The sequence below is a fragment of the Saccopteryx bilineata genome, chromosome 3 (genome assembly GCF_036850765.1).
Source record: "Saccopteryx bilineata isolate mSacBil1 chromosome 3, mSacBil1_pri_phased_curated, whole genome shotgun sequence".
NCBI classification, from domain to species: Eukaryota; Metazoa; Chordata; class Mammalia; order Chiroptera; family Emballonuridae; genus Saccopteryx; species Saccopteryx bilineata.
This window is the reverse complement of record NC_089492.1, coordinates 260,169,891-260,186,565: the sequence shown is the minus strand read 5'-3', so window position 1 is coordinate 260,186,565 and position 16,675 is coordinate 260,169,891. Positions and strand designations below refer to the sequence as shown.

The 16,675-nt window shown below is 39.9% G+C and overlaps 1 protein-coding gene and 1 pseudogene across 1 annotated transcript in view; one reads left to right on the top strand and one right to left on the bottom strand.

Moving 5' to 3' along the window:
• HIVEP3 (HIVEP zinc finger 3) overlaps positions 1-16,675 on the bottom strand; it is a 571,694-nt gene that overhangs the window by 523,605 nt on the left and 31,414 nt on the right. The gene's annotated exons all lie outside the window — the stretch shown is intronic.
• Positions 3,997-4,067, top strand: LOC136332578 (small nucleolar RNA U3; annotated as a pseudogene).

The following is a 16,675-nucleotide window of genomic DNA, read 5'->3' as shown; positions in this document are numbered from 1 at the left end:
TGTCACTGTGGATTCAAGCAACTTAACCAAGAAAGACCATGCGTAGCAGTTGATCCAGGACCAAGTGCGAACCTGGTCTTCCCTGTGTGATGTTGATGATCATCACAATCATCACATCACCGTTTTTTAAGTAGCAAGAAGAATAAAGCCACCATATTAGTCCCCTTTTTTAAATAAAATAAATAAATAAATAAAAAGGCCAAGTAGGGAGGGTACGAGCAGTAGATGAGGTCAAAGGGGAACAGGGCTGCATAGGTCATGGGAAGGACTTTGGCTCTTGCTTTGCATGAGACAGGAGTGCTGGGGGGATTTTGAGCAGAGAAATGATGAATTCCGAGTTAGGTTTTAACTAGGTAGCCCTGACTTCTGTGCTAGGGAGCAAGGGTGGAGAGCACGTGAGAGGCTCATGTGCGACTACCCCCCCGAGAGACCGTGGAGGGGAGGTCAGAGTGGGAGCTGGGGAGGTGGTGAGAAGTGCTCACGTCTGGGTACATTCCAAAGGAAAAGGCAAAGGATTCTCAAAGGAATGGATGTGGAATGTGTGACAAAGTGGGAGGGCAAGGGTAACTCCAAGAGATTTGGCCTGAGCGACCAAAAGGACAGAGCAAGCGTTTACAGGTATTGATCGACTTACGACCCATGCAACTTACGACCATTAGACTTTACGACCACAGTCGCTAGCCACGACTGCTCCGCGTCTGGCAGCGCAAGCATTGCCCAGCTGGGCATACGACAGTGCTGGCCAATAAAATGTTCCGTACATGTTTATATATTTTGATATGTTTTGCAATTGGGAAAATGTTTCCTATGGTATTTTTTACACCTGTATTTTGTATTTTTGTATGCACCTGTATTTTGTAATTTTGTATGTTTTGCAAATATTAAACCAGTTGTACTGGTAATGCAGTGTTTTACTCAAACCTGACAAATGTAAAAATAAGAAACAAAATAGTGTAGAGATGATACAAATGGCATAAAATGAACAAAAAATTATGATATATAACAATAATGAAAGAAAATTATGATAAAATATGACTTAGAGATTTTTATAACATCATTTCACAGTACTGTACATATAGCCTACTCAACTTACGACCAAATCGTGTTACAACCGGTCTGTCAGAACCAATCGTGGTCGTAAGTTGAGCGCTAGCTGTACTGAGTGGAGAAAGGGCAGCTTTTCGGGTGAAGATCAAGAGTTCACTTGGGACACTTTATATATGAGACGCTTAATAGGCATCCAAGTGGGAACGTCTAGTGGGAAGTTGGACCTATAAGTCTGGCGTCCAGGGGAGAGATGAGTGAGAGATGAGACTTGAGGGTTAATGTGTAGATTTTATTTAAAACTCCACTAGATGAGACCCATTGGTGGAGGAAGTGGGTGAAGAAAGGAGAAAAGCGTCAAGGTCTGAGCCCTGGGACAGCACAGCGTTTAGAGGTTGGGGAGATGCAGAGGCCCAAGTGAAGGAGACAATGTGGGCAGCTGGTGGGACATAAGGAGACCATGAAGTCCTGAGCACAAAAAAAATATGGAGGAAAGGGTAAAAAAATATGAAAGGCAAGGAAGAGTAAAGTGTTTCAGGAGAATGGAGATATTACTGTGTCACATCCTGCTAAACCAGGGGTAGTCAACCATTTTATACCTGCCGCCCACTTTTGTATCTCTACTAGTAGTAAAATTTTCTAACCGCCCACTGGTTCCACAGTAATGGTGATTTATAAAGTAAGGAAGTAACTTCACTTTATAAAATTTATAAAGCAGAGTTACAGCAAGTTAAAGCATATAATAATAATTACTTACCAAGTACTTTATGTAGGATTTTTGCTAAGTTTGACAGAATAAATCTTTATAAAACCACTTACTATAGTTAAATCTATCTTTTTATTTATACTTTGGTTGCTCCTCTACTGCCCACCATGAAAGCTGGAATGCCCACAGGTTGACTACCACTGTGCTAAAGGGTCAAGAATGGCGAGAACCGAGAATTGACCTTTGGATATGGCAATAGGCAGGTCACTGATAACCATGGTGAGAGCAGTGTCCAGCAAGGCAAAATCTTGATTGAAGAAGGTTCAAGAAGAGTTCAAGAGAGAAGAGGAAATAGAGACAATACCCTATGCAACTCTTTAAGGAGATCATGCAAAGGGAGCTGAGAAAGGGGAGCATTTCAGCAAGTTTGCTTGACAATGGAATGGCGTGGTACGAAGAACTGATGCAGGATAGAGGGGAGGTAAGCAAAGGAGCCAGTGTTTGAATGAGCACAGAAGCTGGGCTCCTTCATACCCATGGAGGCAGTTGTCATGGATACGCACACAAACCCTTTACCCATAGTAAGGGGAGCAATCGTAGAGGCCAGGTGCATAGATGCTGGAAGGTGTGGGGGCCAGGCAGAAAGCTCATGGAAGTTCTCCTCTGACAGCTTCTGTTTTCTCTGAGAAAATCAGGGCTGGGGGTTGAAGCAGATGAAGAGGCATAAAAGAAATAGCAGAGAAGGAATGGACTAAGGAATAATCTCACTAACTGAAAAGAAGACTAATAACCATTTTAATAAAATAATCCACAAAAAAAGAATTGCAGAGTTGGGAGGGGCAAGGGATGCTCTTGTTTGGAGTGAAAAAAAAATGGTATCTCATTTTGGGTAAGTCAGACAATAAAGGCTACAAGTTTGATCCCTGTGGTTGGAGTTGGGATTTGAGCTGATTCACTGAGTACATAGAATTTGGTTATTTATTGAGAAATCAATATTAATTCCAAAGTCATTTAATCCTATCCAAATGCACTAAGAAGTAGCTGATTTTATCATCATGAGCAAGTGCAAAATTATTTGCCTTAGGTCACACCGATTTAAGTGGTAAGGCTGGGATTCAAACCACAGCCTCCTGGCTCCAAAGTGCCCACCCCTGAGTCTCTTCCAACTTATTAGCTGGGAACTGCATGTGAAGCTACAGTCTTGATTCCAGCAACTGAGTATTCAGCAGAACTCACTGGTAGGATGAGCAGATGTGGACAAAGCTGGGAGACCCACTGGGGCACACATATGAAGGCTGAGTGGATAGAACAAAGGGTACTGTCTACTTAGAAACTTTGCACCTTCCTGAAAAAAACTATTTTTTCTTTTTCTTTTTTTTTGACAGAGAGAGAGGGATAGATAGAGACAGACAGACAAGAAGGGAGAGAGATGAGAAGCATCAGTTCTTCGTTGCAGCACTTTGGTTGTTCATTGATTGCTTTCTCATATGTGCCTTGACCGTGGGGCTACAGCAAACTGAGTAACCCTTTGCTCAAGCCAACAACCTTGGGTCCAAGCTGGTGAGCTTTGCTCAAACCAGATGAGCCCACGCTCAAGCTGGTGACCTTGGGGTCTCGAACCTGGGTCCTCTGCGTCCCAGTCCAATGCTCTACCCACTGCGCCACCACCTGGTCAGGCCTTCCTGAAGAAACTTAAAATCCATAAGTATAACTGTTCAGGGAAGTAAGAGTAGTGTAAGAAAAGCCAAAGGAAGACATTTGTCCGGGCAGGGGGGGGAGGGGGCCTGAGAGGAGCACTCACTCCCTGAACTTTGTTTAATATCCAGGTTACTAATCATATAATTTTACTAAGCACTTAATATCTTTTAAAGCATCAAAACCATTAGCATTCAACTACTCAGCCATAAGAAAAAATGAAATACCGCCATTTGCAACAACATGGATGGATCTTGAGAATATCATGCTAAGTGAAATAAGTCAGGTGGAAAAGGACAAGAATTTTATTATTTTATTCATATTTGGGATAGAAAAGAGAAGCAACAAATGAACAAACAAAGCAAACAAACTCATAGACACAGACAACAGTATGGTGGTTACCAGATGGGGAGGCAGGAGAAAAGGATAAGGAGGAAAAAGGGGGTCAAATATATGGTGACAAAGAGAGACTAGACTCCAGGTGGTGGGCACATGACGCAACATACAGATGATGTACTATAGAATTATAGAATTATATAGTTGAAATTTATAAGACTATACTTTCAGGGATCATTTCTATAGTTTGTTTGAAATTTATATAATGTTATTAACTGATGTCACCCCAATAAATTTAATTTTTAAAATATATATATAAAATGTCAAATCACTATAATGTATACCTGAAACTAATATAACTAATATATGTAATACTGTATACCAACTATACATAAAAATAAATATTACCATATTACTCTTAAAAATTAAATTATATTAAAACCAAAAAGGAAAAACATGACTATTCCTCTCAGTCACGCATGACTTACAAAATACAAATTACACCTGATGGATTTATAAAATCAGGTTTCCCTAAACATGAGAAAACTGATTACTAACTTATTTCATCATTCTTCTAGTGGTTAGGATCATAGCTCTCATGATCATATCAGATTTCCTTAAATACCTTTAATATCATGACGTTTAAAATCTGATTGTCACTGTTATATTTTTTTTAAATTACTTTAAAATACTAGTCCCGCCTGACCTGTGGTGGTGCAGTGGATAAAGGGTTGACCTGGAAATGCTGAGGTCACCGGTTCGAAACCCTGGGCTTGCCTGGTCAAGGCACATATGGGAGTTGATGCTTCCTGCTCCTCCCCACCTTCTCTCTCTCTGTCTCTCCTCTCTCTCTCTCTCTCTCTCTCTCTCTCTCTGTCTCTTCCTTTCCTCTCTAAAATGAATAAATAAAAAATTAAAAAAAATACTAGTCCCACTGATTGAAACTGGAATAATTTTACCTTTTTCTGGGTAAACTCCTAAGATTGTAGAAAGCTTACCAAATAGGATATCTAAACCTTCTTGTTCAGTAAGGTAGCCAGTAGTCATATGTGGCTATTTAAATTTAGGTTAATTAAATGTAACTTAAATTTCAGTTTCCACTATCCACATTTAAAGAGCTAAGTGGTTATGTGTAGCTGGTGGCTACTAATAAGGACAGAATAGATAGAGTATTTCCACCATTGTAGGTGTTTCTTTTGGATAGAGCTGGTGGATGCCTTCTTTGGGTTGCAGTCATCTTATTAGCTTCAAAATAAAAGAAACAGCTGCCTCAGAGAAGCTAAATTTACAAGATTTATTTAAATATGCAAGTCAACTTATTGGCACGTGGTTGAGACACAGAACCTCATTGCACTGTCCAAGGAGAATTAAACCTGAGCCCCAGTCGTGGGCCTGAGCTTCTTTTAGAAGAAAATGTCACGCCTTACATCACTGGGGGTCGATTTCATGTAAAACTCAAATTTTTGGCGTTTCATCTTTTTTTCCCAGCTACGATGCAATCTTTGTTCCACAAGCTCAGCATTATCGAATGGCTTGATTATTCTGATCCATTGCTCTATTATGTTAATATTACTGAAGTGTTAAGGGGGCCTTGTCACAATCTCATTATAATTAGCAGGAATATCTAACTAAATGAGAGCTAGAGTCTGAGCAGCCACTTCTCCTCTTTGGGAGACTTGGGCTAATTGATTATCTTAGAACTCACTTCGGTTCTACTGTCATAGAGACCACTGCTACAGAACAATTATCATCTGGTCCTTTTGACTGATCCACAGTTATCAAACTTCTTGTTATTGATACCTTTCTGATTTTTCTAGGATTCTTGGCTCTTTGTATGTTGTGTTTGTTCTTTCTCACTTACAAAGATTAAAACACTAAATGTACAGGCTGGGGCAAAAGTAGGCTTACAGTTGTGAGTATGAGAAATGCAGAGTTTATTCTTGTATTATTATTTATTAATTACTGTATTATTTTCTATACAAACAACTGTAGACCTACTTTTGCTCTACCCTGTTTAACAGCCCACCATGGGTTTAAAAAGAACCAAATAGTCTAAATATTAAGATTCTCCTACCTATATAAAGTCATAAGAATTAGGCATCTTCAATTACACCCATCCTCTCTTTTACAACTACCTTTTGTACATTGAATATTAACTTTTCTCTTTAGAGCATCATTAGAAACTTATGGATTTCCATGTACTTAATTTATTCCAAATAATTACAATCATAATTATTTGTATTTTTTATGCTCAAATTGTCACAGCTCGATGAATAGTCCTTTCAATCCAAACATATTTGAAATTACCCTTGCTTCTGGAAAATAATAAAAATTTTCAGAATTCTTCTGATTTTTTTCTACTTTGTTAAATAAAGAATGATACTAAAGCCCAAAATCTTGGTACTAGATTTAGATTTCTTAATAATCAAAGTGGTTGTGCTGCTGTTGGGCCACTCTTATTAACAGAGCTTGAAATATATGTCTTATTAAGGTCATAAATTCACTTTGACTTTTTTCAACTGACCATTTGCTATATTCTACTCTCCTAATAATGGGATGCTTCATTTACCACTGAGACTCACTAGCATAACTGAACAAAGCAAATTTAAATTTTCTCCCATAAAGGCCATTTGATATCATTTTTATAAAAAAATAAAAAAAAAATTTCCAACGCTTCTGTTTTCATTATAGCAAGCTAGGTTATTTGGACTATCCTTCTTGCTATGAACAATCAAAATTAATGAGTAAAGTATTTCTAAAAAGCTTCGTAAAAGCACCATTGAGCTACCAAGAAAAGAAAGGAATTGTCAGGCCCAAACTAATGGAAACACAGGGATCTGGGGTGGTGCATGAGCACTGAAGCTACTGCTTCCCAGAGGGATTTTCAGACCCTGGTAAACATGGACGTCGGTTTCGCCAGCTTTGATGGCACGGGCTCCCAGACCAAAGCATATGGGAGGTGGGGTGTCCAATCGCAGACCCTCCACACACCCCGCAGGACTCTCAAGGTTAGAGTGAACCAAATGTAAACCGCCTTCATGTACTGGAAGTCCTAATTCACATCACCTAATGATTCAATAAAAATAAATCAATAAGCCAAACATTTAACTGAAATAGCCCCAGACTGATAATGTCCCTAGACACCTAAAAAAAATTTTTTTTTAATTTGAAAAAGGCTACAAAACTCTAGAAAAAGATATCCTGGGCCAGAGGTTGGCAAACGATAGCCCACAGGTCAAATCTAGACCACAGTCTATTTTGGTAAGACCCCCAAAATAAAAGTAGTTGTCATGTTGAAAGGCTTGTTAAAAGAAAGAGAAATAGGAAAAGGAAGAGAAAAACAAAGCAGTGTCTAAGACTGTATATGTCTGGCAAAACCTAAAATACTTGTCCTTATAACATACTCCTTCAAGAAAAGGTTTGCTAACTTCTGTCCATGCCTTTGCCTCAGGACTTTGAGCAGCACATCATCACTGCTAAACAAGAGCACAAAGGATCTATGCGCCATGAGTAAAACTAGCAGACACCACAGATAGCAGAACAAGACCCACAAATACTTCTTGAATTGGAACGGTCAGAAAATGCTAAGAAATTATGATTAATATTTTCATAAATAAAATACAAGGTTCATAAGATACAGGTGGTAACGAAGAAACTACAGTAACTTAGAAGGAAAATAAAAATATAGAGTGACTTAAAAGATACAAAAAAGAACCAAATAGAACTTTTCAGAAATATAAAATAACATAACCAAAATTAACATCCCAGCAAATGGGTTTAGACATATTGACTTGACATATTCAAATGAGAGCTAAGCGAATTAGAACAGTGGTCTCCAACCCCCGGGGCCATTTGGTACCCGTCCACAGAGAAAGAATAAATAACTTACGTTATTTCCGTTTTATTTATATTTAAGTCTGAACGATGTTTTATTTTTTAAAAAATGACCAGATTCCCTCTGTTACATTCGTCTAAGACTCACTCTTGATGCTTGTCTCAGTCACACGATACATTTATCCATCCCACCGTAGAGGCCGGTCAGTGAAAATATTTTCTGACATTAAACTGGTCCGTGGCCCAAAAAAGGTTGGAGACCACTGAATTAGAAGATAAGACAGAAAAGATGATCCACTCTGCAACACGCAGAGACAAAAATGTGGAAGAAATATTACATACGTTGAGCTGTAGAATCTAAAGTGAGAGTTTATTGTCTATTTAGTGTTTTTTGTCTCAGAAAAAGATGGCAAAGAGAAAATGGGCCAGAAAAAATATTTCAAGAGGAAATGGTTGAGAATTTTCCAGAACTGATAAATAATACAAATCTACATATTCAAGAAGCTGAACAAACCTCCAGCAAGATAAATAAAAATAAATACACTCCTAAACACATCAAAAGAAAACTGCCAAACACCAGAGAAAAGAGCAAACAGAGAAAAAAAAGGCGTATTGCTCTAAAAAGATCCTCAAATAGAACTGTCTTCGAAACACCAACAATGAAAACCAGAAGACAATAAAATCGTATCATTAGCAGCCTGAAAAGAAATTGCCAGTGATAACGTGTTTCAAAAATTAAGGCACAATAAAGATATTTCCAAACCAACAAAAACAGAGAGAATTTGCCACCGGTGAACACACACTAAGGGAAATTGTACAGGTTTACTTCAAACAGACGGAAAGTAATTCTAGATGAATAATCAAAGATTCAAAACAGAATGAGGATACTGATAGGTATATTTCACTGTATGTAAATTGTATCACAATAAGATTGTTTGGGAAAAAAAAAAAGCCTGGCCTGTGGTGGCACAGTTGATAGAGTGTTGATCTGGAGTGCTGAGGTCACTGGTTTGAGGCCCTGGTTGGCCTGGTCAAGGCACATACAACAAGCAACCAATAAACAACTAAAGTGAAGCAATTATGGGTTCATAGTTCTCGCTCCCCACTCTCTCTCCTCTTTCAGTAAAATAAAAAAAAATCTTTTTTTTTTTTTTGTATTTTTTTCTGAAGCTGGAAACGGGGAGAGACAGACAGACTCCCGCATGCGCCCGACCGGGATCCACCCAGCACGCCCACCAGGAGCAACGCTCTGCCCCTCCGGGGCGTCGCTCTGCTGCGACCAGAGCCACTCTAGCGCCTGGGGCAGAGGCCAAGGAGCCATCCCCAGCGCCCGGTCCATCTTTGCTCCAATGGAGCCTTGGCTGCGGGAGGGGAAGAGAGAGACAGAGAGGAAAGTGCGGCGGAGGGGTGGAGAAGCAAATGGGCGCTTCTCCTGTGTGCCCTGGCTGGAAATCGAACCCGGGTCCCCTGCACGCCAGGCAGACGATCTACCACTGAGCCAACCGGCCAGGGCTAAAATATTTTTTAAAAAGAAAAGAAGCTCAGCCCTGGCCGGTTGGCTCAGCGGTAGAGTGTCGGCCTAGCGTGCGGAGGACCCGGGTTTGATTCCCGGCCAGGGCACACAGGAGAAGCGCCCATTTGCTTCTCCACCCCTCCGCCGCACTTTCCTCTCTGTCTCTCTCTTCCCCTGCCGCAGCCAAGGCTCCATTGGAGCAAAGATGGCCCGGGAGCTGGGGTTGGCTCCTTGGCCTCTGCCCCAGGCTCTAGAGTGGCTCTGGTCACAACATGGCGACGCCCAGGATGGGCAGAGCATCGCCCCCTGGTGGGCAGAGCGTCGCCCCATGGTGGGCGTGCCGGGTGGATCCCGGTCGGGCGCATGCGGGAGTCTGTCTGACTGTCTCTCCCTGTTTCCAGCTTCAGAAAAATGAAAAAAAAAAAAAAAAAAAGAAAAGAAGCTCTGTTCTGTTGGCTCAGTGGTAGAGCATCGGCCCGGCATGTAGATGTCCCGGGTTTGATTCCCAGTCAGGACACACAGGAGAAGCGCCCATCTGCTTCTCCACCCTTCCCCCTTTCCTTTCTCTCTCTCTCTCTCTCCCTCCTGCAGCCAAGGCTCCATTAGAGCAACTTTGGCCTGGGCACTGAGGATGGCTCCATGGCCTCCGCCTCAGGCTTAGAATGGCTCCATTGCAACGGAGCGACGCCCCAGATGGGCAAAGCATCACCCCTAGTGGGCTTGCCAGGTGGATCATGGTTGGGCACATTCAGGAGACTGTCCCTCTGCCTCCCCACTTTGCACTTCAGAAAAAATAAAAAAGAAAGAAAAGAAAAAATAACACACAATAGCATCAGAAAACATCATATACTTGGAAGTACATCTAACAAACATGTTACTTTATACTGAAAACTATAAAAATAAAAATTTGTTTTTACTTAAAAGAATAATGTGGGATATTAAATATTTCACAAATTCTTTATAACTCCTCCCATTAGGAAGTAGATTCTATTTCCCTATTCCTTGAACCTGGGTGCCCTTGTGATTTCTTTGATCAACAGAGAAATAATAGAAAACATGGGGTAGAAATGATGTTACATGAGTTCTAGAACAGAGGCCTCAGAAGGTCACCTTTGACCTCTGGAGCGCTCACCTGAGACTGTGTTCCTAGACGGTAAAAGGTCACACGGGTGAGAACCAGCACACCTCCGCTGCCAGCCTTCACCAACGGTCAGATGTATGAATGAGGCCACGTGGACCTCCAGCCCAGCCAATCCACAGAATCATGAACAATGATAAATTATTGCTGTTTTAAGTCACTAAGTTTTAAGGTAGTTTGTTACACAGAAATAAATAATTAATAGGAGTGATATACTATGTGCATGGATTGAAGACTAGATATTTTAAAGACATTAATTATCACCAAACTGATCTATAATCTATACAAGTCCAATAAAAAATTTCAGTGGGTTGATTTTGTGGCAAGCTGATTCTAAATATAATTTGAAAATGTCAAGGGCCCAAAATATGTCACTCGTAAAGAACAGAGTGTGAGAACTTACTCAATGAGATATCAAGGTTTATTATAGCCCTACACTAATAAGGAAAGTGTGGTATCAGTACAAGATTAGATAAACCAATGGAAAAGATTACAGAACACAGAAACACACACACAAATGATTAATGACAAAATAAATAGTACTCAGTTAATTGGACACTCATATAGAAAAAAATCAAACTTGATTCCTACCTCATAACATATACCAACATGAATTCCAGGTGGATTGTGGATCTAAACAGAAACAATAAACACTTTTAGAAGATCTTCACAATATCAGGGTGAAGGAAAACTTCATACACAGGACATAAAAAGTACTAACCTTAAAGAGAGGATTTATAATTTGGCTACATTCATTTAAGAGCATCTTTTCCAGAGTGAAAAAAGCAAACCTCAGGATGGGAGAAAAGATTTGCAACAATGTAACTGACAAAGGGCTTGTATTCAGAATATCTACAAATCAATAACAAAAAGACTATGAACAGAAAAATGGGCAAAAATTTGAACAGACACATCACAAAAGGGGGGAAAGGAACAGGCAGCAGCATATGAAACAGTGCTCAACATCATTGGTAATCAGGAATATGCAGATTAAAATTATGAGATGCCACCATATGCTCTATGATCTAACAATTCTACTCCTAGATATATAACTAACAGAAAATATATCTGGGTACACAAGTGTTTCTGGAAGCTTTACTTGTAATGACAAACTAGAAATAACTTAAATGTCCCTCAACAATAGAATGCATAAATGCATTGGGGTAGAAACCCAAAGAGACCTAAACCAAGACACATTATAATTAAAATGCCAAAGTTAAGAGATAAATAAAGAATACTAAAAGCTGCAAGAAAAAAGTAGTCAGTCACCTACAAAGGAGCCCCCATAAGGATGGCATTCGACTTTTCAATAGAAACACTTGAGGCCAGAAGGGAATGGCAAGAAACATTCAAAGTAATGCAGAACAAGAGCCTACAACCAAGACTTTTTTATCCAGCAAGGCTATCGTTGAAATAAAAAGCTTCCCAGACCAAAAAAAAAAACACAAAAAACAAAACCTCAAGGAATTCATTGAAACCAAACCAATGTTGCAAGAAATGTTAAGGGGCCTGTTGTAAACAGAACAAAGGGGGGAAATGTCTAGAAAAAGAGGAATGTAGATTTAAAGAATAAAATGGCAATAAACAACTACATATCAATAATAACCTTAAGTATAAATTGATTAAATGCTCCAATTAAAAGACATAGGGTAGCTGCGTAGATAAGAAAACAGGACCCATACGTATGCTGTCTACAAAAGACCCACCTCAAAACAAAAGATACACATAGACTGAAAGTAAAGGGATGGAAAAAAATATTTCATGCAAATGGAAATGAAAAAAAAAAACTAGGGTAGCAATATTTATATCTGACAAAATAGACTTTAAAACAAAGGGATAAAGACGGTCACTACATAATGATAAAGGGAATAATCCAACAGGAAGATATAACCATTATGAATATCTATGTGCCTAACATAGAAGCACCTAAATATTTATATAAAAAGCAGATTTTGATGGACATAAAGGGCAAGATCAACAGCAATACTATAATAGTAAGGGATTTTAATACCCCACTAACATCAATGAATAGATCAGGGGTCGGGAACCCTTTTGACTGAGAAAGCCATGAATGCCACGTATTTTAAAATGTAATTCCATGAGAGCCATACAATGACCCGTGTACGTTATGCATTATTCAATAAAAATTTGGTGTTGTCCCAGAGGACAGTTGTGATTGGCTCTAGCCACCCACAACCAGGAACATGAGTGGTAGGAAATGAATGGATTGTAATACATGAGAATGTTTTATATTTTTAATGTTATTATATTTTTTATTAAGGATTTGTCTGCGACCCAGATGCAGTCATCAAAAGAGTCATATCTGGCTCACAAGCCATAGGTTCCCGACCCCTGGGATAGATTCTCAAAAAACAAAATTAACAAAGAAACAGCAGCCTTAAAGGACACACTAGATCAACTGGAGTTAATAGATATCTTCAGAATCTTTCACCCTAAAGCAGCAGAATATACATTCTTTTCAAGCGCTCATGGTACATTTTCTAGAATAGACCACATGTTAGGATACAAAACGAGTCTCGATAAATTTAAGAAGGTTGAAATCATATCAAGCATCTTCTCTGATGGCATGAAACTAGAAATCAACCACAACAGAAAAACTGAGAAACATTCAAACACTTAGAGACTAAATAGCATGGTATTAAATAATGAATGTGTTAACAATGAAATCAAGGAAGAAATAAAAAATTTCCTTGAAACAAATAAAAATGAACATACAACAACTCAAAATTTATAGGACACAGCAAAAGCAGTCCTGAGAGGGAAGTTCATAGCATTACAGGGACACCTTAAGAAGCAAGAAAAAGCTCAAATAAACAACTTAACCCTACATCTAAAAGAATTAGAAAAAGAACAGCAAGTAAAGCCCAGAGAAAGTAGAAGGAAGGAAATAATAAAGATGAGAACAGAAATAAATGACATAGAGGCTAAAAAAAAATACAGAAAATCAATGAAACCAAGAGCTGGTTCTTTGAAAAGGTAAACAAGATTGATGAACCTTTAACCCAGTGGTTCTCAAAGTGTGTGCCAGGGTGCACTGGTTGGCCTTGTGGTATTCCAGAGAACTATGTGCCTGTTGGAGACCAAAAAGCCAACAGGGTATTTTCAGTTTAGATTTTCAGGGAACAGAGGTGTGGGGAATTGGTTGTAAGCTGACAGTCTGCCTAACTCCCCACCTCACTTGCCTGATTAGGTTGCAAAAGGCTGTTAAGCTGTGGTGCTGGATTGTTTACACTACCCCCCATATTCCCTGGAAAGACTGGAGGCAAGTTTCTTCTATCCTTTGTTTGGTGTAAAGTTAAGATGATATGTATGGTGGGGGTTTTCTGCATGCAACACAATTAAGAATAAAAAGAGAGGAATTCTTCAATGTATTGATGAGGAAATGAGAGTTTGCCTTTCAAATATATGTCCAAACATTAAAGAAATTGCTAGGACACATCAGGCTCATGTTTCTCATAAACACAAGAATGAAAAAACTTAACAAATTTGTGCTGGGACCTGCTGAATTTACTAAATCTTACTAAGAATGTATCTATATATATAAAAAGATGACATTTTTGTCATTTTTAAATTTTTAACCCTTTTTTTTTTACAAATTCTAAAAAGCATAACAAAAAATATAACATAAAAAACTGTTTTTTATGTCAGACTAAATTTAATTTTGTTGTATTTATTTTGTTTAATTACCATAAAAGCATGCTTGGACTTTATATTTTTTCTTTAATATTTGACTTAATTATTATAACATATTTCTCAGAAATTTATATATAGTATGCTTACAATTATTTGTAGGATTTTAAATGTTCCCCAACTTAAAAAAAGTTTGAAAACTACTGCTTTAACCAGACTCACCAAGAAAAACAGAGAGAGGAGTCAAATAAATAAAATTAGAAATGAGACTGAAGAACTAACAACTGACACAGCAGAAATACAAAGGATTGTAAGAAAATACTATGAAGAACTGTATGCCAAAAAATAGACAACCTAGGTGAAATGAACAAATTCCTTGAAACATATAATCTTTCAAAAATCAATCTGGAAGAATCAGAAAACCTAAACAGACCAATTACAACAAATGACATTGAAACAGTTATCAAAAAATTCCCAACAAACAAAAGTCCTGGGCCAGATGGCTTCATAGGCAAATTCTACCAAATGTTCAAAGAAGAACTAACTTCTATCCTCCTCAAGCTATTACAAAGATTCAAGAGGAGGGAAGACTTCCAAGCTCCTTTTAGGAGGTGAGCATAATCCTCATTCCAAAACCAGGCAAAGATAATACGAAGAAAGAAAACTATAGGCCAATATCCCTGATGAATTTAGATGCTAAAATTCTCAACAAAATATTAGCAAACCAGATCCAGCAATACCTGAAAAAAATCATACATCATGATCAAGTGGGATTTATTCCAGGGAGGCAAGGCTGGTACAATATTTGCAAATCAATCAATGTGATTCATCACATAAACAAAAGGAAGGAGAAAAATCACCTGATAAGATCAATAGGTGCAGAAAAAGCATTTGATAAAATCCAGCACCCCTTTTTTACAATAACATGGATAGGGGAGACAAGATGGCACTGGAGTAGGTGGACGTACCAACATCTACCTCCCAGAACCAAAGTGGAATACAAACTAATTTTAAGAACTATCATCTGGAAAAACCAACTTTGGACTAAACTAAGAGGACTCTTCAACCAAGGAACACTGAAGAAGCCACACCGAGACTGGTAGGAAAAGCGGAAACACGGAGAGGGCTGCCCAGCTCCCCGGAGCGAACGGCAGCAGGGAGAGACTCGCGTGGCGGGAAGTGAGTTTAGCAGAGGGGGAAGGGTCCTGAGCCCCAGGAACAAAGCCCCAGCCTGCAGCCCCAGAGCCCAGAAGAGGCGTAAGGACAGTATTTAGCTGGAAACAAGTCAGGATACTGTTTGTGAGAAAGAGTCTGATTTCTCAGACCCAGGATCTTTTTTTAAATGGACCGCGCAGAACATCTCTCTCACAACCACTCACCTGGGGCTCCTGGGGACGGGGAGAGAGGAAAGGATTAGAGTAACAGGAAGAGAGTGTAATCTAGGAGGCACAAGGAGAAACATTTTGGGAGATAGCCACCTAACCCCTGGGACGAGTCACTCCCCAAAGCTGAAGTGAATATTTCCCCCGGAAACAGCAATACCAGCAAAGGGAAGCAGGAGAGCAGCCAAACAAGCTCCCCACAGCACTCAGAGCAGAGTTGCATAGAAGGAGGGAGCCTTTGGGTCTACAGTAGTGAGTCTTAGGGTCCGAGCTGCAATGCCCCCACCCACGCGGCTGAGGGCTCCCCGGAGGGCCGGCGGCAGCAGGAGACAAAAGAGTGGTTCTGCTGGCAGGGGCAGAAGCCAGCTGGCCACCACTGGGCTCAGGTGTGAGCTCAATCTTGCCCGGCTGGGGGAAGGGGGTGTGCAAAAGCAGTCAAACTCAGTTGCCGGCAGCCTGTAATCCAGCCTGAGGGAGAAGGGCGGGAACCCTGGAAAGGGTGGAGACCAGCCCCTGAGCAAGGGCACAGGAGCACAGCCTTGCCCCGCCCATGCAACCCAGGCTTGCGGTCTGACTTAGTAGCCGGCTCCTCCCATGGGGGTGGAGCCAAAAGCCCAGAAGAGGCGGAGTTCCGCTACTGAGCTGAGCTTGGGCACGCAGTCCTGCCCGGTGGTAGAGCCAAGGCTAGCAGCCGTTCCTCGAGCGGGCTCCTCCTGCAAGGGCGGGGCGAAAGCCCAGAAACAGGCGGAGACCCGCAGCTGAGCAAAGGTGCTCACCAGTGCCCTGAGGACCAAGCATAACATCACACACGGGGGCAGGGCAAAGGCCAAGGCCACCAACGCTTGTGCACCCAAGTGCGTAATCACAGCCACTCCCGTGAAGAGAAAATGTGGAGGCAGAGAAATACAACACAAATAAACCAAGAGAAATCCCCAGAAAAGGACCTAAGTGAATCAGATATAACCAAATTACCAGATGCAGAGTTTAAAATAACGATTGTTAGGATGCTCAAAGATATTAGAACAACCATAGATGGCCAATACGAAAACCTAAATAAAGAGATAACAAATATAAAAAAGGACATTGAAATAATAAAAAAGAATCAGTCAGAAACGACAAATACAATATCTGAAATAAAGAATACAATGGAAGGAATTAAAAGCAGGATGGATGAAGCAGAGAATCAAATCAGCAAGTTAGAGGACACGATAAATAAAGGCATGGAAGCAGAGCAGAAAAAAGAAAAGAGATTCAAAAAGTCTAAGGAAACTCTAAGAGAGTTCTGTGACAACATGAAGAGAAATAACATCCACATCATAGGGGTTCCTGAAGAAGAAGAGAAAGAACAAGGGATAGAGACATTGTTCAAACAAATC